Here is a 24,824-nt window from a genome sequence, read left to right as displayed (position 1 = left end):
TCTGAATGCAGCAGAAGTAAAACCAGCATCACTCGTTCATAGCACGCCAGGGACAAGTAACTTCCCACTTCTGCTCTTCATGCAGCCTTAATGGAAGTGTCCAAAGAGCTTTAGGAGGTTGTGGGCGAGGGCTGCTCCAGGCGAACAGCGCAGGCTGCCTGGGCTTCCCCAGCCTCGCTGCGCTGGAACCTTTCCGTTCATTGGGACCTTGCCGCCCTCCGGCTGCTCCCAGCGCCCGCAGCCGGCCAAGGTCTCTTGTTTTTCTATCTCAGGCTATCTGAAGGGCACCCTCTTCTGTCCAGCACCCAAACTGCAGCAGCGCAGTGATTTCCCCAGCTGTTTCTTGATTCTACGAAGGCAAATTGCAGTACTGAGGTTTTTCTGTAAGATTAGTAAATGCCATGACCCAGCCTGCTCCATTATGGATGGAAGACTGTTCTGCATATGTTAATGAAGACAACGGATGTAAAGGAAAATGAAAATATTACAGGAAAAGCAGGAAAATTTACAAAGGGTAGGATTGATGGATAGAACTAATTTTCCAGTGGAAATACAGACAGCTGAATTATAAGGACTATAATGAATGTTATTTGAATTCTCTGATGAGCTATCCTTGTGGACTAAATGCAAGAAGTTTACTGGGTTTTGGGTGGAGCAGGGGGAGGGGTGTGTTTCAAACTCCAAGCTTTCAATAGAGAAGTCCAGGACCAGGAATTGCCACGTCTACTTCCATACCAGGTTATTTTGGTTCGTTTTGTCAAAATTTTGGAGAGGAATTGTCTGTCCCAGTTCACACCCATTCCCGCAGGTATGTATTTATTTAATTGAAACAAACAAAATGTTTAATTTAAGTTACTTTATTTTCAGGTGATTTTTAAGTGGCTATCCTAAGGAAATAAGGCTTCTGTGGCCACCCTGTATCTCCACTGACTCCTGATAATGATGGAAACCATTGGTCCATTTCAGACCAATCTGGCAGATGGACAGAGATCTCAGACAGTGAATTCTGGCAAATTTTCTAATAATCAGCAGCTGGATAGAAGAGCCTAATAAAAAGGGGCACCTTAATTAATGCCCCCACTCAGCATGAGTCTGAGTCCAGAGTCTGGTTAGATCACAATCAGCCAAGCCATGTGTCATCCCACGTCCCCAGGGACTGCAAAGGAAGAGGAGAGAGAATGGAGGGGAAGTGAGAGGAGATGAGGAGGAAGAGGAGGTGCATGACCAAACGGATGTGAAATACAAATCACCAGGAAAGGAGATTCCATTAGGTCAGCTAACAGATGAACTTAGTTTCTCACTCCCTTATGCCTCATAGTGGTTTAGAGTAATGTTGTTTGGATTGACTTTGGCAGCAGGTAACTAGAAGATCAAACTGCTGTCTGTCCATCTGTTGTGTTAATTACTGTAATTTCTTCCCCTATGTGTTGTTTATATCATGTTTAGATGTTATTTAGAGATTTTTTTATCAATAAACATGGCAATAACTACCAGGGCATATAGATCTTTGACAATGTGAAGGGGGGAAATAAAACCAAAATGATGTGTTTGGCAATGCTTAGTGATTTAAGAGATGGCTCTTCTAAACATAGGGTTTTTAGGAATTGCTTGAGTGCTGTATAACACCTGCTAGGAGAAAAAAAATATTTGGTTTTTATCAACTTAGGTATTTTTCAGCTTTTAGGAGAGAATAAACCTAGAGAGCATTAGTTAAATATTTTTCACTGGTCAGGTCATGCCAGTTTCAAATTTTTTCTTGGAAAACAAGGTGACCTTTAATTTCATGTTACATATAGTGCACCAAGGCAGGCATGGTCATAGAAAAAAAATTTTACAGACTTCACAATTTCAAGATTTCATAACGTACTTCTAGATAATAAGAAACAAGCTGCCTGCACTAAAAGAGATGCACTGACATGCAAATGCATAACCAAGCACTGACCTGATTGAATTTTTATCATACTTCATTGCTACATCCTTTGTTATTTTAGATCAGATATAAAATATCATACTTCTTTCATGGGGTAGGAAACAGGCTATATCTCTTTTGGTCCTGCAGTTTTTCATTTCATTACAGACACCTAATCATATGGCTAAATTCAGATTTCTTGGGACGATAAAGAAAAGTTCCCTATGTTTTCCACAATTACAGGAATTGTTTTCTTCAGAGTTAGTAGTTAAAAATAGTTTTTCTTCAGACTAGTAGTTGAAAATAAATATTTTTAAATAGTTTCAGAATCAGTAACTCTACCTTTAAGGTTATAAAGAAAATTTGTATAATGAGGAAATTTTCTTTCTAAATTTAAAGACGGGAATTGGTAAAAATGTGTCTAAAGAAGTAGCAAAGATAAAATCTCGCTGCCAGAGCTTATACACACCTGCCAGCCTTGGATGAACTTAAATGATGCACTAAACTGTGCATTTAGCACCTGAGGGGGGCCAAACAAGGTGAATGTTCCTCTCTTTGTGCTTCTGCATACACGGGGTACTGAACCCAGAAACGCACCAGGAGACAGACTTGGAAAATACAGGAAACTGTTAGCCACTCAAATTATGAAACAAAATGTGCATAGCTGTGAAAAAGGGAAATATCACAAAGAATTTAAAAGAGAAGTGTTTCTGGTAAATACCTGAATACTGCCATTTAAAAAATTATTAATTCTTATTTAAAATGATGTGTTCCTTCTGTGCACTCTTCAGGAGAGATTAATTCACATTGGACCACAACTATTTGGATGACAAAAGAGAGCACAGAGCCTCTCTTTGAAATCTAACTGAAAGAGTGCTGTTTACCTTAGTCTGCAAAAATAAGGGAAAATGACCATACAAAAACCAGCTGGTAAATGACATTTTGGAGAAAGAGACCAAACCTAAAGGACAGTTGTTTTTATGTGAAATCTAAGATGGTATAAATGGATTATGAGCACATTTAACATAGCAGTCAGAAAAATACTTTTAATCTTTGAAGGCTCTGAACAGCTTTTCATTGGGAGTAATGGCAACAAAAAACTCAATAATTTCAAGATAAGACTAATAAATCTGCAAATCACAAGATAATATATGTGGTGTGACCTGCATTAGGCTTAGACTAATGTCAGGTATATATTGTGTGGAAAATCACTCTATGAAAAGCCAGTGTCTGCAAAGGAGACAGGAGTCCTGCAACTTTATTCAAATAAAGGGTGAGTGTCCACCTGGGCATACCCCCATGGGGATTCTTTCTCCAGGTTTTGGAGGACCCAGTAGCTTCATTTTATCCTGAACTCCTGCTCACATGTTGCCCTTTACTTTCCCTACTGGCTGAGGTACTAGAAAGGTAAAATTTTCCGAACCACCTGCCATACATTGCCCTCTTGAAGATGTCATTTTCCTCTGAAATTTGGAAATTCAGACTATGTGGGTCCTGTAATAGACTTTGTGCTGACCCATTTGACTATTACCCTAAAGTTCAGGAGTCAAACTGGTTGGGCTCTGTAACAAGCTTGTGTGGCTTGAGGTTCATAGAGGCAATTAACACCCATTTCTCCTAAAGACCTTTACTCATTAAATTGTTTGTAAAGACATTAGCACCCATCTTGCCTATCAATATCAGCATCCTCAGAAAACTAGGAACTGTGACTGGTTTAAGAGTGCTGTAAAAAGCTCTGAAACATATTTTGGAAACCCAGATATCACCACAACATTTCAACTATTATACTGCTGCTAATTCTAGTCGAAATCTTTGGGCAAGTCAGTCTTATGTCACAGTGATGTATTTACTTCCAAACTGAAAGACTGAGTTACATACCAGTTACCTTTCTGTTAAGAAAAAGTTCCTATTTTCTTAATACTTCTCCTGTCTTGCATTTTTAAAATTTTCATTTATTTAGATTCTAGACATGCCATCTTCAGTTTTAAGTATTCTTGTGAAAGGGCAGTGTTCCTCTGTGATCTTATTTTACCTCTAGAATTTTTTTTACTTCAGAAATTTTCAGAATAATTCCTCAAAGCTTTTCATAATTGTCACTATCAGTGTGGTTTGGTGGAGTCATATAGTCTCTTCTGTGTAAAATTATGGACTATATTTGTGAAGAATTATAAAGCAGAGATTCAAAGGTTTTTCCTTTAGTGCCACTGCTCTAATTGCTCCAAGGACAACTTTATAATATCTGCAGTCCCAGTAGGCAATAGCACAGAAAGAAAAGCCGTAGCAGCTTTGTTTTTCAAAACCTGCCATGTACTGTAAGCAGTGATGACTTCAGATACAGAATATCAAAAGACACACACAGTGTGTTTCCCTTCATTAAACAAGCATTTGGTTTTAAAGAATGTATTGGCTGCCAACTACAAATATACTGGTTTCTAGATCAAAGAGTCCCTGTGAGCTACAAAATCATTGAGGGTGGTTGTCATCACAGTACTGGATACACATATTCTTTCAGGATACTTTAAACAGGTGCAGCCAAATGTACAACCAGGCAGCAGAAGCAGACCAGCTTGGTAAGAAAAATTAAGCTGTCTGAGCTCCATGCTGCTGCCACTGAGATATTTGCAATACCTGTGCATATACACCTACGTATAAGTAGGTGATTTATGAAACCACTGCACTGCAGTGTGCAGCACAAATATATCTGCAGATTTGGAACAAGAAAAGGGAGTAGATGGTGATGCTGAAAATAACTCATTGGGTTTCAGACAAGCAGCTGGGATGCTGACTTAGCACAACAGTTGAAGAACAGAACGGAAGTTATCCACGCTGCACCATCCCTGCAGGAGGACAGGCAGCGAGGTCTGGCACTCAGGAAGAAAAACATAAGGAAAATCCGGGGAATTTTAAGGCAAGACAAAAGTGCTGAATTCCCCGTTACCCTGTGGTTATCAACTCTCTTTGAAACAAGGCTAGAAATGGCCAATCTAGTGAATGACCCAGGAGTGCCGACAAGGACATTGAGTTCAGGATTGTCAGCTGCACTTGGCAGAAGTTTCAACAATTAGCATAGCATTTACCACTTTGCTTATGGCCTCTGTAGATGTCAGCAATGGCATTTCTTTTTATTCAATATGAATGGATAAAACCACAGACAATGGAACATTTAGAAAAAGTAAAATGCCTTCAATACAAAAAAAAAAAAGTTATTGTACAATGTTTAAAATGCCAGGATAAGGACTGTCTGTGATGCCTTATTTACACTTACTATGTGTATGCTTTTAATTGTTAATTTGAGCGTCAGTGAACATCATGGCTGGTTGTTCTTTGACACTTGGCATCTGGAAGGTTTCTACTTGCAAACCTGAGGTGACCCAGCTGAGGTTTCTGAAAGGTGTAAGATTGTGTTCATAGTTAGGTTACAAACTGATCCTCAAAAGCAAACTGACAAAGTTAGTTTGTCAGTAAAAACAGAGGGCTGAATAAACAACCAAAATATTTAAAATTATATCATACTGCACACACATAAGATGGCTAAAGGCAATTGCTCTGTTGCAACATAAGCAAAGCTTCATGTAAATTTTTTGTGCACAACTTTGCATTGCTTCTAATGTTCTTTCAACAATATTTGCAAGCTTTATAAGCTTAAGACAATGAAAAGTACTAAAGAATCACAAAATAGTGTTATAACATTATGCTGAAGTACACAGCAACAGAATTCAATCTCTTTCAGGACATACCCATTAGGATGAGAAATAGATTATAGAATTTTAGGTTATCCAGTTACGGCAAGTGCTATAGTTATACAAATTACATTTCCTTGAACAAAGCAGAGATCAATCTTTGATTGCCCCAGCAAAAGAGAGCAACAGTTCAGTTGGGTATAGAACAACTCTCTATTTGTGGTATCACTAACATTAGGAATTTTCAGTACTATAGGAGATTGGTAAGGATTATTTACATTTTCAGGTGTGCTGCAGTTTGCCTGTGTTGTCTGATATTGCCATCTTTAAGCCAGATGCTACAGATTTATTCTCATACTGTATTTTAAAATTTTTATGCTTTGACAGCCATAGCTGGAACTCTGAACTGATGCTGAGATTTTGATCTCTTTTTTGCAAAAGACCATAGTTTTACTGTATATTTGTTCGATGAAACAGTGGTGCTTTCCTGATACTACAGCAATATAAGCAAACTTGTAGATACCACCAGAAAAGGCAAAATACAGTAAATCTCTATTAATCTTAATCGCTTACTAAACCTTAATGAATTTATTCTGTTGGATTTTCTAAGGATTACAGAAATAGGGTTTTTTTCAAGGAATTAAAAAATTATCAAGTATTGGGACTAGTAATTTTCAATGGAATTCTATTGGTATAAATTAGATGATTATCAGGCCAATAGATGAACATTTATCCTTGGTTTACTAGCATAAATACTTACAGTATTTTAATTAGAAATTATATCTATATTTTACAAGTGAAGAGAGAAAGAGCAAGCAATTTGCCCCAGCAATCAAACAAATTCTACATCAGAAGCTCAGCTGCTGCAAAGAATATGCAAAATGCAAGCATAAAGATATATATATATGAACATTCTGCTCTACGTAGGAGCATATTATCTATATTCATTTAGAGCATTAGAATAATTTTTAATCTTAGTTTGAATCCTTGCAGTAAATCATTGCTGAAATATGAATTAAATTTCTGTTTTAATTTATGTCAAAGAAATTGCTTGAAAGGGGATTCACTGTTTGAAAAACATTGTATTAACAGTTTTTCAGATTATAATTATACATACACCATGCTTAAAACTTTGGTTTGTGAAGCTTTTTTTTCTTTTTTTTTTTGCTTTGAAACAAATTTTTAAGCAAACCACATGGGAGTTGGTGTCAAGAGTGAAGAGAAGAGTTTTGGTTTTGAATACATGAGCCAATTAAGAAATACATATAATTCTTTCAAATGAAGGGACTTGCTAACATCCATAAATTTAAAGAAGTCAAAACATGAGTGTCAGTATGAATAGCCAGGAAAGATATTGGAAGGGCTGAAAGAACTAAAGAGCAAATTAAAATTAGCACAGATGTGGAAAGCTAAGAGGAGTTGGCTGGATCAAGTCAAGAGAAATAAAACTGGGAATCAAACGGTACAATAAAAGCCATTTAGAAAAATAAGTAAGAGCCATTGTGATAATGTGATAAAGGTCCCAGGAAAGAAAGCAATTAGTTTCTGCATTTTCTTATGTACTTTTTAATAGCACCCAAGAGGCAAAACATAATTCCATGTTAATACAGAATATTTTTTGGATTTGTCAAAATAAATAATTGTCAAAATGATTTATGAGACAAAGATCAGATACTAAGGGTGAATAAATAGTAAAGCAAGGCCTTATGGCATTGGAGAGAGAAAGGGATATGTGGAGCTGCACAAGAAAATATTGCAGTGATGAATGAATGCAGATATATTCTGGTCTATTTTAGTATGCATTCAGTTCTATGATAAATATGAGCTTCAAAATGTAGCAAATTGCACACATAAAGGATAAGCAAAGAAGCATCACCATATGAAGATTTTACATTTATCTGAAGAAGTGAACTGCAAATTCAACATCAAAATTCTATGTATTTCACTAATATATCTCCATCAGCTATAGAAAAAACCATTTATCATGCTACACATTAAAATGCATACTTTAATGCTATTTTTATATCATATATACACTAACTTCATTCTACTGCTTCCTCATTTTATGATATCCCAGTTAACAGACAAATCCTTCAGATCATGGACATGCCCAACTGTCGGCAGTTATTTAGTAAATGGAAAATACCAAATAGCCACATTTTCCAAACACATAATTATTTTAAGCACCTCTTTTTTAGGTGGAGAGATTTGATTTACTGTGTGATTAACAACATATGCACAAAAGACAGGTCTGCACAGCAGCTAGGAAATGTGACTCTCATGTTTACCTGTACCCTGGCTTTGAATTACCCATAGCAGTGCAGTTGCAGCAGCTCAGACTTCCCCCTCATGGAGCAGAAGACATCTATTGCCCTGGTTTAACCCCATCCTGTCCCTAAGTACCTTGCAGTTGGTTGCTCACTTCCTGCTTCCCTCCCCTGATGGGACAGAGTGGAGAATCAGGAGAAAAAGACAAAAATTGTGGGTTGAGATAAGAGCAGTTTAATAATTGAAATTAAATATAATGCGGATGATGGTGATGAGGATGATGATGATACTGGTTAAAAGATAAATGAAAAAAAGAGAGGAACAAAACACAAGGCAGAAAAGTGATGCACAGTTCAATTGCTCACCACCTGTTGACTGATGCCCAGCCTGTCCCTGAGTAGTGATCAGTCTCTCACAGCCAGCTGCCCCCCAGTTTATATACTGGCCATGATGTTCTGTGGTATGGAATATCCCTTTGGCCAGTTTGGATCAGCTGTTCTGACTGTGCTGCCTTCCAGCTTCTTGTGCACCTCCACACCAGCAGGGCACAAGACATTGGAGAGTCCTTTATCTTGGACTAAGCACTGCTTAACGACAACTTAACACCATCAGTTGTTATCATCATTGTTATCATCCTAAATCCAAAATACAGCTGTGTACTGGAGAGCAATGGGCAACTAATCTAGGATGCTGACATCTGCTGCACTCACAAGTTTCTATGATCTCTAGATATGCCTTCAGAAAAAAACCAAGGGTCTCTAAGGGACCTCCCTTAGAGGAGAAGACCTGAAAAGACCAAGAAGAACTTGTGAGTGGCAGGAGTGAGAATGATAAAAGGCTAATTTTTAGTTCATGTTCTAAATGCTCCACTTATTCTAGCCTCTGATGTTACCCATCAGACTTAACACAACTTTTACATTTACAGTTTGCTCTTCAGGTGTGTAGATTCTGCTTAGAGCAAAGCTTGTAACATTAAAGCTCTACTAAGTGATCCCTTAAGGACAACTTTGAAAAGAAGAGTCTGTAAAGAAGCAGAAAGGATAAATTTACTCTGAGCTAAAAATACGAACTCACTATGTAGGCTGGTGTACAATACTAACTTCAAGTGGTGGAAGAGCAAAAATAAAATCTCCAGGACAACTGTTTTTATGGACTGGGAGAATACAGAGTAAAACAGTTTAAAGCCTTGAAGAATTGTCTGCCTTTGAATTTCTAAGTAGAAAACCTTACAAAGACATAGAAAAGCCTCCAATAGTAGGAGGATGAAGTAGTGTAGACACCTCCCTAATCAAAAATTTATATTGGTTAAACTGTTCACAATTAACAATAATTAAAAAAAAAATCTTAGGCACATATTAAAAGAGGGCAGGTATTCTAATGGAATGAATAGTTTGCTTATAGTCAACACTACATATGACAAAAAAAATCTATAACCAACCTTATTCCATGATACATCAGCTACAAAGGTGGACATACACTCTTATTTTTAGGAGACCTATTATCAAATTAAACAAAGACCTTCTTTAAAGAAGTTTGGCAAAGAAAACAGAGAGAAATAACTAAGTATTTAATCTTTCCAAATATAGTACAGCATGAAGACTCATTATGAAAAGGACACAATTAGTTCCTCTCTTTAAATTTGAATATAAAGAAAGGTATTATATTTGGAAAGGAACAGGATACATTTCAAGGAAAAAAAGACAAGTGATTCAACTGGATGTTATGTAAAAGAGACAGTAATGTCATCCAGGAGATGAAAACATTCCTAGATATGTCCCAACAAAATTACTGATAAGATGAATATTCTTATGAGGTAATAAGTTCACTCAGGATTCCTTGTTCACAGAAGTACAAAAAATTGGTTTTCTTTTAGTTACACGGGTCTTGCTATTTTACACTCTTTGGCTCTGCAGTGTCCTATTCTCTCAACCAGTGTTTAGGTGAAGTTTACTTCTATTTCCAATGTATTCACATAAACACAGACTCACAGAATGGTTGAAGTTGGAGAGTGTGGCTGGTGGTCACCTGGTCAGTTCCCATGCTCAAACAGGGCCACCTAGAAGAAGTCACCCTGGGCCATGTCCAGATGGTTTTTGAATATGTATCTCCAAGAATGAAGACTCCACAATTTCTCAGGGCCACCTGTGGCAGCACTCAGTCACCCACACTGTAAAAAGTGTTTCCTGATATTCAGAAAGAAAAGACTTTTCTCCCCAAGCAGAAGCAGGAATAACAGGAATAACTGACCATAACCATAGGTCAAAAGGGGCACAGTTGGTCTCAGCAAGCGTAGAGACGTATCATATTATAGTGAGGGGCCAGCAGGAGAAAATAAGGTACAGAGGTTCCTGGGTGATTGCGAGAGTGCTGAGGGTGTAGTTACCACTTGGAAGGACAATGGAGAGGAGGATAATTGCTAGGGTGACCTCATAGGAGATTGTTTGAGCTACTGCCTGTAGGACCCCAGTCAGGGCATATTTTGAATTAGAAGCTCAGCCTGATCATAGGATGGAGTATACTGCCAAGCTCGACATGCCTAATAGGAGGAGTAGGCCTAGGTCAAGGTCTACTGAGGAAAATGGAAGGGGCAAAGGAGTTCGGATTGAGATTGCTAGAGATAAGGCTAGTATTGGGGTTGCAATAAATAAGATTGGGGAGGATGTTGATGGTCAATTTGGTTCTTTGATAAATAGTTTTACTCCATCTGCCAGAGGTTGCAGGAGCCCGAATGGGCCAACAATGTTTGGGCCCTTTCAGCCTTGTATATAGCTTAGGATTTTGCACTCTACTAGTGTGAGGGAGGCTACTGCGATTGAGATCGGAAGGGCATAGGAGAGGGCTATGATGAGGTTGATTAAGAGAGGGTAGTTAGTCATGGGAGATTATTTGAGTTAAGCTAGGGAGAGGATTTGAACCTCTGAGTTAAAGGACTTAAGCCTTTTGCATTTTCCAAGCTCTGCCACCCCAGCTGGTCCTTTTCGGGGACGTGGTGTGGTGTGATAGCCTGCTGTACTGCTGATGGGGAAGGATGTAGAGCTGGGAAGGAGGGAGAGGGGGGCAAGGTGTTTTTAAGATTTATTTTACTCCTTATTCTCCTGCTCTGATTTTGTTAGTAATAAGTTAAATTAACATCCCAAAGTTGAATCTGTTTTGCCAGTGATGATACTTACTGAGTGATCTCTCCCCATCCATAACTCATGAACTTTTATTATATTTTCTGTTCCATGTCCACTTGTGGAGGGGAGTGATAGAGAGGCTTTGGTGGGTGCCTGACATCCAGCCAGCATCAATCCACCATGGGGGTGCCTGGAATTGTTTCTCTCCAGGTGCAGAACTTTGCAGTTCCCCTCACTGCGCTTCATGAGGCTTCTACCAATTTCTTCAATCATATAAATCCATTTCTTCAATCATATAAATCACCACATTAGAATTCCTTGATAGCTGTAATCTACCAGATGCTCTTGAACAGCTGAGTGCACAGCTAATCTCAGAAGTTGACTACACCTTCTAAAGCATTTGCAAAAAATAAAGAATGGTTGGTTATAAAAATGCAACAATTGACACAATCATAAAAAATGCTTAGCATAATTCTTCTTCGAATCCATGCAAACCAGAATTAATCCTCAAAAACTAACCATGAATCATTGTTTCTTAAATAGATGAAATTTAGGGCTCAGAGAACATGGCTAGGGCAAAAAGGCAATCATACTAAAACTATAAAGAAAGAATCCGCGAAATTTCAGCCCTACATTTATTTACCAAGACCCAATTACCCCTTCATGCTGATAACAATAATAACATTTATGCACAGCTGATATTTACCATAAATGAATAATAAAATACAAGATAAAACAAAACTGAAAAATAGGTGTTATATTTTGACAAACATTTCAGGCTAAATCCTGGTCTAGTGAATTCATCATTAAAACTTAACACAGACTTCTACTAAATCAGGACTTCTGGTTTCATGCACGTGCAATGGGCAAATGGGCTCTTAAATCATGCGATCATGGTGAAAATGGTAAAGTTATAAAAGTACAATATGCAAAGTGCATTTGGCAAACAGAAGATAAAACTTTCAGCTATCATTTCACAAACATGTAGGGGTAGATGAGGCCTTGGGAAACTACCGAGACTGAACCTGTCCATTTGTTTTGTACCTCTTGTATTTGTCTACATATTTTAGAGTCATGCAAAATGCAAAAATAGCATTCCAGCTGAGATCTCACCACTTTTGAGCATACCAGAATAATTTGTTTCATTATCCTGTTCCTGACCTCCCTGCAAGTATTTCCCAAAACAGCATTGTTTCACTCTTTTGTACCACTACTGTATCACTGTCTTATATTTACCTTGCTATCCAGCATAAGTTCTGCTGTATAACTGACATATGGTCATTCCTTGCTTTGTTTCTGTGTATCTGAGCTCTGATTTCTTAAGCCTTGATTTTCCAGATCTATTATATTAATTTATCCTGGTGATTGTGGACCATGATTCCAATTTGTTAAGACAGTCCTGTCCTTCACAGGACTTGCCCTCTCTCTCAGAATCCTCTTACTCTTAATTTCGTAAGCACATTCTTCTCACCACTATCCAAATGTTTAATTATAATATGAAATAGAAATTACCTTCGGACAGACTCTGCTGGAACCTAACCTAAAATTCCCTCTCAGTTTGAAGCAAAACACTGGTTACTGAACTTTAAGAGCCATTTTTTTGCTCTGTCTCTACACTCTACTCCACTGTTTGCTTGCAGTATAGAACAATGTCAAATCCATTTCTAGGAGCAAGGTCGCCAACAACCCCTTTGGCCATGAAGCCAATTATTTCTTTACAGTGCAGCTCTTGATGCCTCTTTTAGTCTCTTCTCCTAATGAAAGTACCCTGGAGGTTCACAGGCTGAGAACAGGAAGGCAGTGCTGGATCTCTGACTCCTCCTACCCACCACTGAGGCCCTCAGCACTGCTTTTCTCCTCCAGACAGTAGTAAAGTGTGCCTAGAGAGCTTGGAGGAGAAACCCTGCTCTATACTCTACACTTCTGCCTCTGCTCTGTCCCATCACCCAGATCTGCAGCATGGAACATGTCCAGAGAAGAGAGAAGGCATTGCAGATGGAGGACATTGCAAACAAAATCTGCCTGGAAGGGTTGGGAACTAATCTAGGAAAATTGGATTATATTCTCCAATTTTGACCATCTTCCACCCTAAATTTCCTTTAATCTGTTCTGCCTCCCATTGGGATAAATTTTAAAATAGAGGAAAAAAAAAAAAGAAAACAGCTAGAGCAGCTTTTAAAATTTGTTTTAAAAATCCATATGTGCATATCAAAATGACATTGTTTAGTCCCTAAAATGCAATATAAATTTTTTACAAATACATCAATATTACATTGCAGGAAATGTTAATAGTTTAATGTCAATCTCAATAGCAAGAATAATCAAATAAGTCAATTATGCCTATTATCTATTTTTCTTCCTTTCAGATGAACACAAAATGAGGAACAAGTAGCAGAGATGAGAAAAAGTAATAGCCTACAGCATCCATGTTTGCACATTACATTTTTGTCAAGATAGTGAAAGTCCTGGTTTTACTTTCCTTCTCGTTTTCTTCCTTGCTGCTAAATTATATGGTGGATTTGGGGCATTTGGGCATTTACAAAAGTTGGATATTTAAAGGCATTCCAGGGGGAAAAAAAAGGGTTTTTTCCAGGATTGGAGCTGGTAAGAAGCTGTGAGATTTCATGAAGTAGCAGAGCTAAAAGGGGTGAGATCTGCATAACAACTGCTATATAAATGCTGACATCAGCTAGCGCTCTCAGAGTTGAGTGTTAAAAATCATTTCGGCCCATTGACACAAACAATACTTTTTAAACAAAGATTTTGACATCTGAATTACTGCATTAAAGGTGATCTGCAACCAACACAATAGTAGAATTTCTTTAAAAAAAAAAAATCCCTAAAGGCACACACACTACAAAATTATAAAACACATATTTTGGGGGAATGGAATGTTTACTTTTAAAACAACACTTGCCCTCTTAAGAATAATACAAAAGAACAGAAAGAAGTCTATAATTTTTTCCTTCAGGGATTTCTTAGACATTGTTTTACTCAGGGCCAAGTATAAAGCATTCTGCACACTCCTGGCCCCTATGAAAAAAAGTATGTTGTGCAATTCCTAGGCTCCAAAGGAATTCTCCAAGATAGGAGACAAAGATCGTGTGTTTCACCCATCTTTTCCTTTTGACGTACAGAAGAAAATATTCAAAACCCAAAATCTACCAAAGCTGTTGGTATAAATTTGCTCTATGGGTTATAATCCCTTGTGAATTCCCTTCAGTTATAAGACTTGAAGTTTACACTTATATGTATGTATATGGTATGAATTTGTGTAAGTTTTTCTTTTTTAAAACAAATGTTTAAATATAACAGATGTTCACTTTGTTTGCCTCCATAGCGCTGGGTAAAACCACTAAAGTTGTTCCAATATATGGTCATAATATTTTCCCTTTTTTTTGGCAGACATCAGATGCCTTGAACTTCATTCAAACTCAAATGAGCAGGGCTGTAGTGACAGTGAAGGTCTGATCTCATCTTCTGTCTAAAGTGATGTAAATTAGATGTCCAGGACAGAAGCCGACCCATCTTGTGTTACTGTTCTCTTCCCCCTGGGCTTAACAACCCTTGTTGTTAAGCCCAGGAAAGGATCCCCCATCATTCTGCTGGATGAAGTAATTAGGAGGTCGAGAAATGCCTTTCTGTGTCCAGCCAATGGTTCATGTTATCCCCAAACCGACAATTGCAGTAGCAGATGCTGCAGAGTGAGAACAGTCTCTGTTCAGAATGAATGGTGACACAAATTTTAACAACAGAGTACAGGATCTAGGACAATGCCAGATACACATTGCTTTTGAAAATGATCAATTTTATGATACTTTTTAGAAAAGAAAACCATTTTAACATTCTCTCATGTCTCTCAGCAGAAATAGCCTGTTGTCTGTAAAAGTATACAATTTAAAGATCTCACTCCTGTTTGCTCCACTGCTCTACATTACTCTGCATTTTTTTGCTTTCTGGTAATGTGTCCCTAATTCTGTGACCTTTCCTGTTGAAAGTGCTTGGACACACGTTAACCATTATAACATCATTCAGCTCTTCTAATTTGAAAGATGCAATTTCAGATGTGGACCAGTATTCATCTCCTGAGCACAATCTCTTGGTTTCAAATATCTCTGTGAGCATCCTGTTGGTTTTCATCATTTGATCTTTCTTATTCATTTTGTTAACTAATGCAACTAAATAATATATACAAATATCAGCTATAATAACTGTGGGGGGGAAAAACAAGCAGGAAATGAAATTAATTATTACAGAATCTCACTGGTATGACAAATGTTTCATGTTTAATCTTCAATTCTATCTCTAAATACCTTTTATCTGTACCACTTTTTCTTTCTATGTCAATACCTAAAATTGCTTATTCCTAATCCTTAATCCATCTTGAAAATTGTTTAATAATGGCTATAGTTTATTACACCATTATGAAATCACAAAGCTTTGCTTATATTTTTATTACTATTTTTGGCTCCTTCCATGTGTTCTTGACAACCATACAGTTGCATTCACTACTTCAATGACAAATTCTCTGCCTCACCAGAAAACTGAATCGGAGAGTTGATTTTAGAAAAACTTTACTTTTTCCCAATCCCCACCATAATGTAATCAAAGATTATTTGCTACTTCAGGCATAGTCATTCACACAGACTGCCAGTTTTCATTCATGTTACTTCAGCTTTGTTAAAGATTGTGGTTTTTAGATCTTTTGCTGCCAGCACTTAGATGATAGGGATGCTCAGAAACATTCTGTATCAGTGGAGTTTGAGTGGGTGGATTGCCTTCATCAATAAAGTACTTTGTTATGGGCAAACAACACTAAATTTTGTCATTAATAGCCATGACATTGTTAGCACAATCACAGAGATAAGGAATTAATTTCTACAAGAGCTTTCAATAGTGAAAACATATTGATGGTTTAATACATTAAGTTCTATGCCTACTGCTTGCTCCATTTCTTAGATACTTGTCTAACTTTGGAAGCCCACAAGCAGTTCAGCCAACTATTGTGCATCATGGTGGTAATTTGTTAGAACTTTTAAAGATGTAAGTTTTAAAAACTGCATTTGCATCTTTTGCAAGAGGTGTTGCAAAAGGATGATTACAGTGCTTGTATTTCACAAAGTCACTGAAACATAAAGTCATTAATTTTGTGGACAGTGGCAGCATTTGCAAATATACTGTCTTGGTTTAAGACAATTATATGGGGTGGACAGTCCAAAATTAGTTAGCTCCCATTTTAATCTCTCCCTTTTCACCAATAAGGAGAAAGCCGGAAGATATAGGTGAAAAAAAATATCAGTTTACTAAAAACAAACCAGCAACAATTAACTCAACATCAACAAGCACTAAATACCATGTTGCTGAATCCCGTGGACTGCCGGGAAGAAATTAAAACAAGAAGGAGGAGAAGCCCCTCCTCAGTATGGTGGCCTCCATAGCTGACCACGGATCAGAAGATGAAGATAATATGGCAGAGAAGCCTCACATGGCTGAACCTTTGCCCTGGAACAAGGCACAAGAAGTTAGGAGCTTACAAAGCAGTTCTGGTAGCAGGTGAGGGGTGCCAGCTCTATCTGGGGTAGCACTGAACCTACAGTCAGCCCCTTTGCTTTTTTTGGGCCAGCTGGACCTAGTTGGTGTTGGTGCTGCAGTTCTGGGTTGCTTCTGCATTGCAGCAGAAAGAAAAATGGATTTGCTGGGCGCTGAAACTCACAGGCCTGGCCCTGACAGCTCTGGATCCAGAGATGAGGGTTGCCCCCTGCAACTGTGGCCAAAACGTTGTTGCCAAATTTGCTCCAAAACAGTTTAGGATTGTGGAATGCAGTTTCTTGGAGATCTGTGCCAGGCAACTTCTCATGGAGAAAAAGAAAAGGCATCTGCCTCTCTTTGCCCTCGCCCCAGGCAACTCTCTTGGCAGCGCAGTGATAAATAAGAACTCCATGTTTTTGTTGCCTGTCTCTTACAGGGACCCTGGGCCAAACTCCTTCACAAACCTGGGAAAAACATCCTGATTCTGCTCCAGGTTCCCAGGTCTTAAAGTGAGAATTTTAAGTAGGTTGGCATAGAAAAAATATGGAATACAATATGCTTGATTTTGGTTACTCAGAACATACACAAATATTTCTACACTGGAAAATGATGATCTCTAGGAAAAAGGGCTGGGAAGGTTCTTTACAAGGAAGCTGAGAGAAGTACAGAAACTGGCTTGAAGTTGCCCACCTGAGAATCTGAATAACTGAATATGTGATAGCTATTTCTTTATTATTTAATAATAAGTAATTAAATAGATCTTTAATTATTCACCAATTTATAAAATTGGTGACTTTATGTTTTTGAAAATAAATGATGAAGCATCACTGGCTTGGACTATTACAACAGTCTGAGAGAGACTTTAGAGAATTTGTGCACATAACATTACATTTTAATCTCTTAGAGAGCTGAGGGGAAGCAAAATACAGAAAAATAAAATTAAATCTTGCAATGATTTGTCAATGTGTTCAGGATTACAAATTTGTGTCTGCTCTATATACTTTCACAGGTTTGCAAAGATACCACCTGAAATATTGTAGCATTGAAAATATGCTACTTTGTAACTGGAAAATTTGGTTTGTATTTGATTAATGTTTTAATATTTTCTGTGATGACACTTTGACATTTACTTTGCGTACTGCTTAGCTCTTGATCTGCAAGGCATTTTGTAAAGAGCTTTCTATGGGAACTTTTAAAAATCAGGTATGTCAAATGTCACAGTGACTCAGCAGGAAGTGGAATCAGTCTGACTGCCACAAGAGTTGGAGTCAGTGCAGTAAACTATTAATTTGTTGATATTGTGAAAAGTTCAAACTGGGCCTCTAACAGTCCTTATTTTTGCCATTCAGGAATCATATTCAAAGGAATAATTGACTCACATCCATGCAACATAATCATGTCAAGTTGAGCCTGACAAAAGCAACTCAGCTGTAGGTGTAAGTATGCAAATTGATTAATCACAATTAAGTCAAATGCAATTAAAAAAATATTTACCAATTATGGAGTCTCCTGAAAGGTTAATAGATTGAGGATTTTCAGTACTAGGAAGTCAATTGAAGACAAGATTGTGAGGCTGAGTGCTTATTTCAAGTCCATGATTTATTAAGCCTTTGGAATCCAGACAGTCTTTTTTTTCCTGAGAAGAGCTCTTGCCTTTTAACAAGTTCTTGTATCAAAAGCCTTATTGATCTCTAAGTCATCAGCTTACGAGAAGTGACAGCTTATGACAAAGATATGGGCAGCTCCTCAATTAACAAGAAATTGGAATCACAATTAGATTATTATTTTTCTTGTAAAAGCATTTCATACCCTTACTATTAACCTGCCACGAGGCACTGGCTGAAATCACAGCATAATTGCTTAGTTCAGAACTCCTTTGATGTCTTGCAAAAGCCAAAAAATATTATTATTGAAATATTTCATCACCAGAACTTTTAAAATATTTTCATAATTCCCAAGTTGATAAGGTCATTGCAATGTAAAGACATTGACAACAATATGAATAAAAATCTCCTATATAGACAAAGTCCCACATAAAACTATCCAGTGAGTTCTAGTCATTTTTATGTTATGAGACAGAACAAAGAAGACAAATTAGCTGAAGCACACTTTGATTGCAAATGAAAACACCACTTAACACTCTAACAATTGAAAGAGCACAAATATTAAGTACGTGGTAGAACAGATTAAGAGTCTTCATCTCTCCCATGAGGTACACATGAGCTAGAAAAAAATAAATGTTTCTATTATTATACTGCATAATACTTCTCTCCCCAACTCTTCATGTTCATGCATTTTGTTAAAAATATATCTATACTATTGACTATAGTCAATAGTATAGATATATATACAATCTTTACTATTGACTTCAGTATATAGTCTCATTTGTGCCTTTACTACAAAAGAGGTATCTCTCTAGTAATTGTAATAATCAGATCTTAGCATTATTTTCACTCACACACAGTCTATTCCTGTGTTCTTAGCAGGCACTACGTTGTAAACAATCCCTGCGCTTGTCTTGCATATGCTAAATGGAGCTACTTTAAAATTAGAACTTGACCATCAATTTTCTTCTTGAATACTTTCTGAGAATAGCATCTGATTTGAGAACTCTCATTTGTCACAGATTTGATTTACAGTTAGAAAAGTAGCTCATATACAGTGTCACAGGAGGAGTGAATTTAAGTCAGTTGGAAATGTGTGGAAAGACAGCTTCAATATATTTGGAAAAGCTGACAAAAACTACATCTAACAAATAAACCATGTCTGTAGACACAAAGAGAAAACCACTGTCACGTTTTTTTAATCTTCCTTAATTATGAAGAACAAAAAGCAGGCATGGCATCTGTGCAAGAGAGAATTGTTGTAGTTCAACTCAGATTTATATGTAAAGTTTCAGTTTCACAGAACCCACCAGGGAAAATACTCAACAAAGTTGAACATGAAATTGGGACAAAAATCTACTTCCCCTTATTTGAAGAAAGCTGTGATTATTCAGGTAATATCACAGAATCACAGCATTGTTATGTTGGAAGGGAATTTTGGAGATCATCAAACCTTAGTCAAGGCAGAGTCACCTGGAGCAGGAAAGCATCCAGATGGGATTTGAATACCTCCAGAGAAGGAGGCTCCACAACCTCTCTGGGCAGTATGTTCCAGTGCTCTGCCACCCTCAAAGCAAAGACATTTTTCCTCATGTTGAGGTGGAACTTCTGTTTCTGTTTATGCCCATATCCACATCAGAACTTTTAGCAGTGCATATATTTGAGCAAGCCTCCATTTAAAGAAAAAAAACTGTAAGTGCTAGTTAAAGAAAATTTTGTAATTAGCACGATTTTTCTGGTGTTTCAACAGGTGTTGAAATAGATAAACCATCTATGTTGCTGATTTGCATATTTCAGAATCAAATAAACTGAAATAGTATGGGTTTCATTCAACTGCAAGAGTTGTTCCAAATACAACATGGCATTTGTATTTTCTTCACAGTCTTAAATTAACTTGGCTGAGAGCTATCCTGTAATATAAGAATTCCACCACTCCAGTAATTTGGCATAGCTGCACTCCTTATGACAAGACAGGACACTAACACTTTCTTTCTGGACACCACCTGCATAAACAACACTGACAGACTAACCATATTTAGGGGTTGTCAAAACATTGAGACAGCAAGTTTTAGTAATCTAGAATTGGCATCATAATTAAGATGGGCTCAAGTTCTACTGAAGACATAAAATTCACTTTTTTCATAAAGTGAAATATGAAAAATTTGAAATTAAAAATTAGTTACTTTGCTCATAAAGTGAGCAAAGCAGAAATTAGATTCTCTGCCAGTTTTCAACTTGTTAGCCAATTAGACTGGAGCTCTGAAAAATCATTCTTCCTCTACTTAGATGATGCAGGTTAAAACATACTTTTAATTTAATGAAGATTAAGAAATTTACTCAGCCTAATGGTTTAAATATGAACTACTTTAGACAGAAAATTAATTCAAAGTGGAATTACTATTCTATTTACAGTTAATCAGTATTAGAGTATCAGTCAATGAAATCGAAGCACTCCCAGCGTAGACACACTGGATTTGTACCACTCCAAGAAAAACTATCATTCCCAGAAGGAATGAAGGAATGTAACAGTAAGAGCAGCTTTTTTTTTTTTTTTTTTTTTTTTAATGAGAGGAACAGATGTTATGACAGATATCTCCAGAGTAGACATCTGTTGTAAAAATGAGGTGCTTCAGCTCAATCATTTAAAAACAGTAGTAAAACATCTAGCAGTTTAAAATCAGCTCAATATATCTGAATGAGAACACAAATAAAAATTTATTGTGTTTCTGTAAATCACAAATAGAGGAAAGTCCTTGACTAAAGAACTATGGGTAGGTTAAATTCTTGTAGTTCTACTTTAATCAAAGCCAAAGAAACTTCATTTTTCCATGGACTACATACCTTGCAAGGGTCAACAATACTTAATGCTGAGCATCTGCCAGCTATTCCTTTGCTTTCCATTTGACATTAAAATCAAGTGCAACTGTTTATTACAGACAGCTCTAGAACATTCATCATCATAGTAAGTATAGAAACTACATGTCGATACTAATTTCTGCCACAGAAATAGTATTTCAACATACAAAAAGGACATAATTCACTGTGCAAACATTATTTTTATTCTCTAAAGCTAATTTCATCTCACTAGGTTTTTGTATGGATATTTGCAGATCCTCTTGCTCTACTGTAGAGTGCATAATCTAGATATTAAGTAGACACACCAAGGCAATGCAGAAAAGTAAGTAACAGATGCAGGTTTTATCACAAGTGGTACATTTATTGTTATTCAAGTTGAGTCATGTGAACCTGTATTTCTTGTTTTAACTTTCCAGTTTGATTATTAGCCATTTAAGTCCCCAAAATATAAAGTACATGCACAGTAAAAGCTTGACACACACCCAGAAATCTATGCCAAAGTATTTTTATTAAATGTCATACTTCTAAAATCAATTATTTTTGGATGCTTAATTTAGAACACTTGGTTTTCACAGAAAACTTTTCTAATTTTTGGTTGCTAAAAAAAGCTTAAAAATGCAGATCCAAAGCACTGGAAGACAAGAAAGCAGACTACACCAACCAGAAATGTGTATCTTTCTCAAGTGTCCAATTTTTAAGCCATACAATGATTTTTTTGACCTAAATTATGATTTTGGAATGCTTGAGATGAAAACATTATAAAAAATGTGACATAGGATCATTACTAGACATCAGGAATTGCTTCTAATGCCCAATACAGGCAGGAATCAACTCTCTGGATGACAAGAAGTCAGTATGCAGTAGTAAATGCATGTGACATCTCTCAGGATACTTACTGCAAATCCCATAGTAGGGCAGAAGTTACCAAGCTAACTGTAAGCAGCTTGGTTTGGAACTAGAGGAAATTTAGCTTCAGCAAGAATAACTATTTAGATGTATGGAAACCATATGCGTGCAGAAATGTTTACTGGGGCTGTCAGAGCCATGACTGATGGAATGGGAGAGTCCCCACTTCTTCAGCTCATGTATAATCTTGCCAAACAGTGGGAAATACCAGAGAGCTGTGAGCATTGCCAAATCACTAAACTTTACCCTTGAATTTTATAGAGTTTGGCCTCTTTTTAACAATCTCCTTTGAACTTAAATCATTGTCCTTAGCTTCACCATTTCTCTCTTCCAAGTGCAGCAGCAATGATTTAAAGCTCTGCATCAACTCGGTTAGACCATTTCTCCTGCAAATAACATGATTCAAACTAACTCAGCCATCTCTGTACAGCTGTGTTATGTAGGGGTGCAGAATGAAACGAAATTGGATCCATGATTCAAGGATCATTCAACAGGGTCTTTAGATATGGTCTTTAGAACTGTTACAGGTTTCCATAAAATACATAGAAAAATAATTAAAATTGACAGAAGAGATTCTACTGTAAGTGAATGAAAAGGAGCAAGAAAAAGCTAACCTCCCAAAATCTTGCTTCCACTTAATATTCTGTTACTTCCTTTCCCATCTTCCTTTAACCAAGACTGAAAAACTACCTCATTAATAAGCAAATTTAAGCATGTCAGCCCTGTTTTCAAAGAAATAAACAGAAGATTTGTGAGGATGGACAACAGCATGTGTGGGCATCCTTGTTACAGAGGTAAGAGGTGGAGTTTAGCTTTAGGGGTGACGCACAATCATGTATTCCATATCTTCTCTACATCAACCCACGCAGGTTAGTTTAGCGTCTCTTTAAGGCCCGGAGTTAGGATCAGAACTCCTGTGTTTTCCCCCAGCTCACGGCAGGGCAGGCCAATCCCTTGACTGCCGCCCCTGCCATTCGGTCTCAGCGGCGCCGTGCAGAGAGAGCCTGCTGAGCTGCACCAGCGCCCCGGCAGCACCGAGTTCTCTGGGACAAAACCAGTTTTCCCAGGTTTTGCTTTTCTGCTGCTCCCCACAGTTTTGTCAGTTCTCGGGGGAGGGAGTTTGTTTTCTTGGAAGCGAGTTTTTGCCGTGTGGTTTCGTTTGTTCTCTCTCTCAGCCGCATGGCCAGAGAGAGGACGGTCCCTCACTGTGTCCGCGTTGCCCAGGACAATTCGCAGGGTCTCCTGCGGCATCGTGGGTGGGGTTGAACCATTTGCCTTTGTATTTCTTGGTTATTGCTGTTTTCTCTTAGCAAACTGTTATTCTTTCACTTATATCTTTGCACATTTGTCTCTCCTCATTGGTAGAGGAGAGAGGTTAAAATACGCACTTGCACAAAGACACACGAGCCTTAAGTTTCTGAAGAATGGCTTTTACATTTCAGGCCATGTAAATGTGTCCTTCCTCTCACTTCATAAACAATTTGAACCTCCATGAGGGTCAGAACCGTTTCACAGTCCACAGTTGCATGGCAAAGACCCATCAGAAAAGGAAACACAGATCTTTACTATTCCTCCTCTTTGCTTACTTTGATTCAAACACTTTTGAATACTTGAGAAGTTTTTTTGGCTGCCTTTTCAAATGAGGGACCACCAAATGATACTGTAATGGACAGAACTGCAGTTTTATTTTTATAACCTCTTACCCATTAGCTTTGTGAGAAATACCTCACAATGATAATCTTTATGGAGTCAATACCCTGTGTATTTCTTACATTATTTAAATTTATGACTTTCACTTGGAGGGAAGATTGAGAAGGATTTGGAAAGTGACTCTCAAGTCAAGTGCATTGTGGAATGCGGGCGGTTACTCCCAGCTGAGTGAGTACAAACTCTGCGATGGACAAAGCGCCCTCCTGAATGCACCAGGGCGGTTGGAGCACCCGTGCTGCACTGAGATGCAAATGCCGCAATTAGCGCTGATGTGAGGCACTGATAGCTGGGGACTCGTACTGAGCAGTTCCTCGGAGGAACAAAGACGGCAAACATCCACTGCTGGTTTTCTTTCTTCATGCTGCCAGCACATAGTATGGATCAAGCAATAACAAGATAGAGAAGAAGGTGGTGACTTTTAGCCATATACAAAAACAGCCCAAAATTGAAAAGGATTTGTCCAAGGTTCAGAAAACAAGCAGATATCTGCAGACTATATGTTTTCTTTTTAGGGTTTCCCCATTTAATACAGTAGTATTAGGAGTCTGCATATAGGATTGCAGGTCATTATTTTAATCATGTTAAATGCCTATGTGATTTTTTATCTGTGGTCAGGAATAATCTTAAAAAGACCAGACCATTTAAAACATATACTGTAAATATAATTTTGATTTAGGATTTTGTCTCTCAGTTCTATCCTTTTCAGAGAAAAATTTTTATAAAAATGGAAAATGAGAAAAAACAGATACTTGGGGTTTATTTAATCAAGTATAAAATGGAGACTGTGAAAAGTTGTTGTTTTTTTCAGAAGGAAACAACTGAGTGAAAGATGGGCTAAATCAGGGGCAAAGCAGAGAGCTGAGAGGCTTCTCTAAGCCATGTTTCTGTAAAGGCTGGCAACCCGCTAAAGAGTATACAGAAAAGCAATAAGGGTCCTGCTTTTACTCCTTTTTTCTATAGCAGATGGAAGGATAATTGTCAGAAATAGGTTAGAAATCTCACAAAACTGTTGTAAAATTGTTGATAATTGTTAAGCATTTACTGTTAGTTTGGTTCTTATACTGCAAAAGGGGTTAAAAGGGTAGTTACAAGAAATACGGTACTCCACGTACTGTATTACACCGAAGTAAAGTGCATCAGGCCCCCGCCCCGCTCCAAGCAAAACGAGCCAGCCTGGACAGAACCGCCATCAAGCCAATCAAGGCCAATCAGGGGCCTTAAACCTTCACGTAAATGAAGGATCCAA

This window comes from Zonotrichia albicollis, chromosome 1 (genome assembly GCF_047830755.1).
Source record: "Zonotrichia albicollis isolate bZonAlb1 chromosome 1, bZonAlb1.hap1, whole genome shotgun sequence".
Classification (NCBI taxonomy): domain Eukaryota; kingdom Metazoa; phylum Chordata; class Aves; order Passeriformes; family Passerellidae; genus Zonotrichia; species Zonotrichia albicollis.
The sequence above is the reverse complement of the archived record's forward strand: the minus strand, read 5'-3'. Positions refer to the sequence as shown.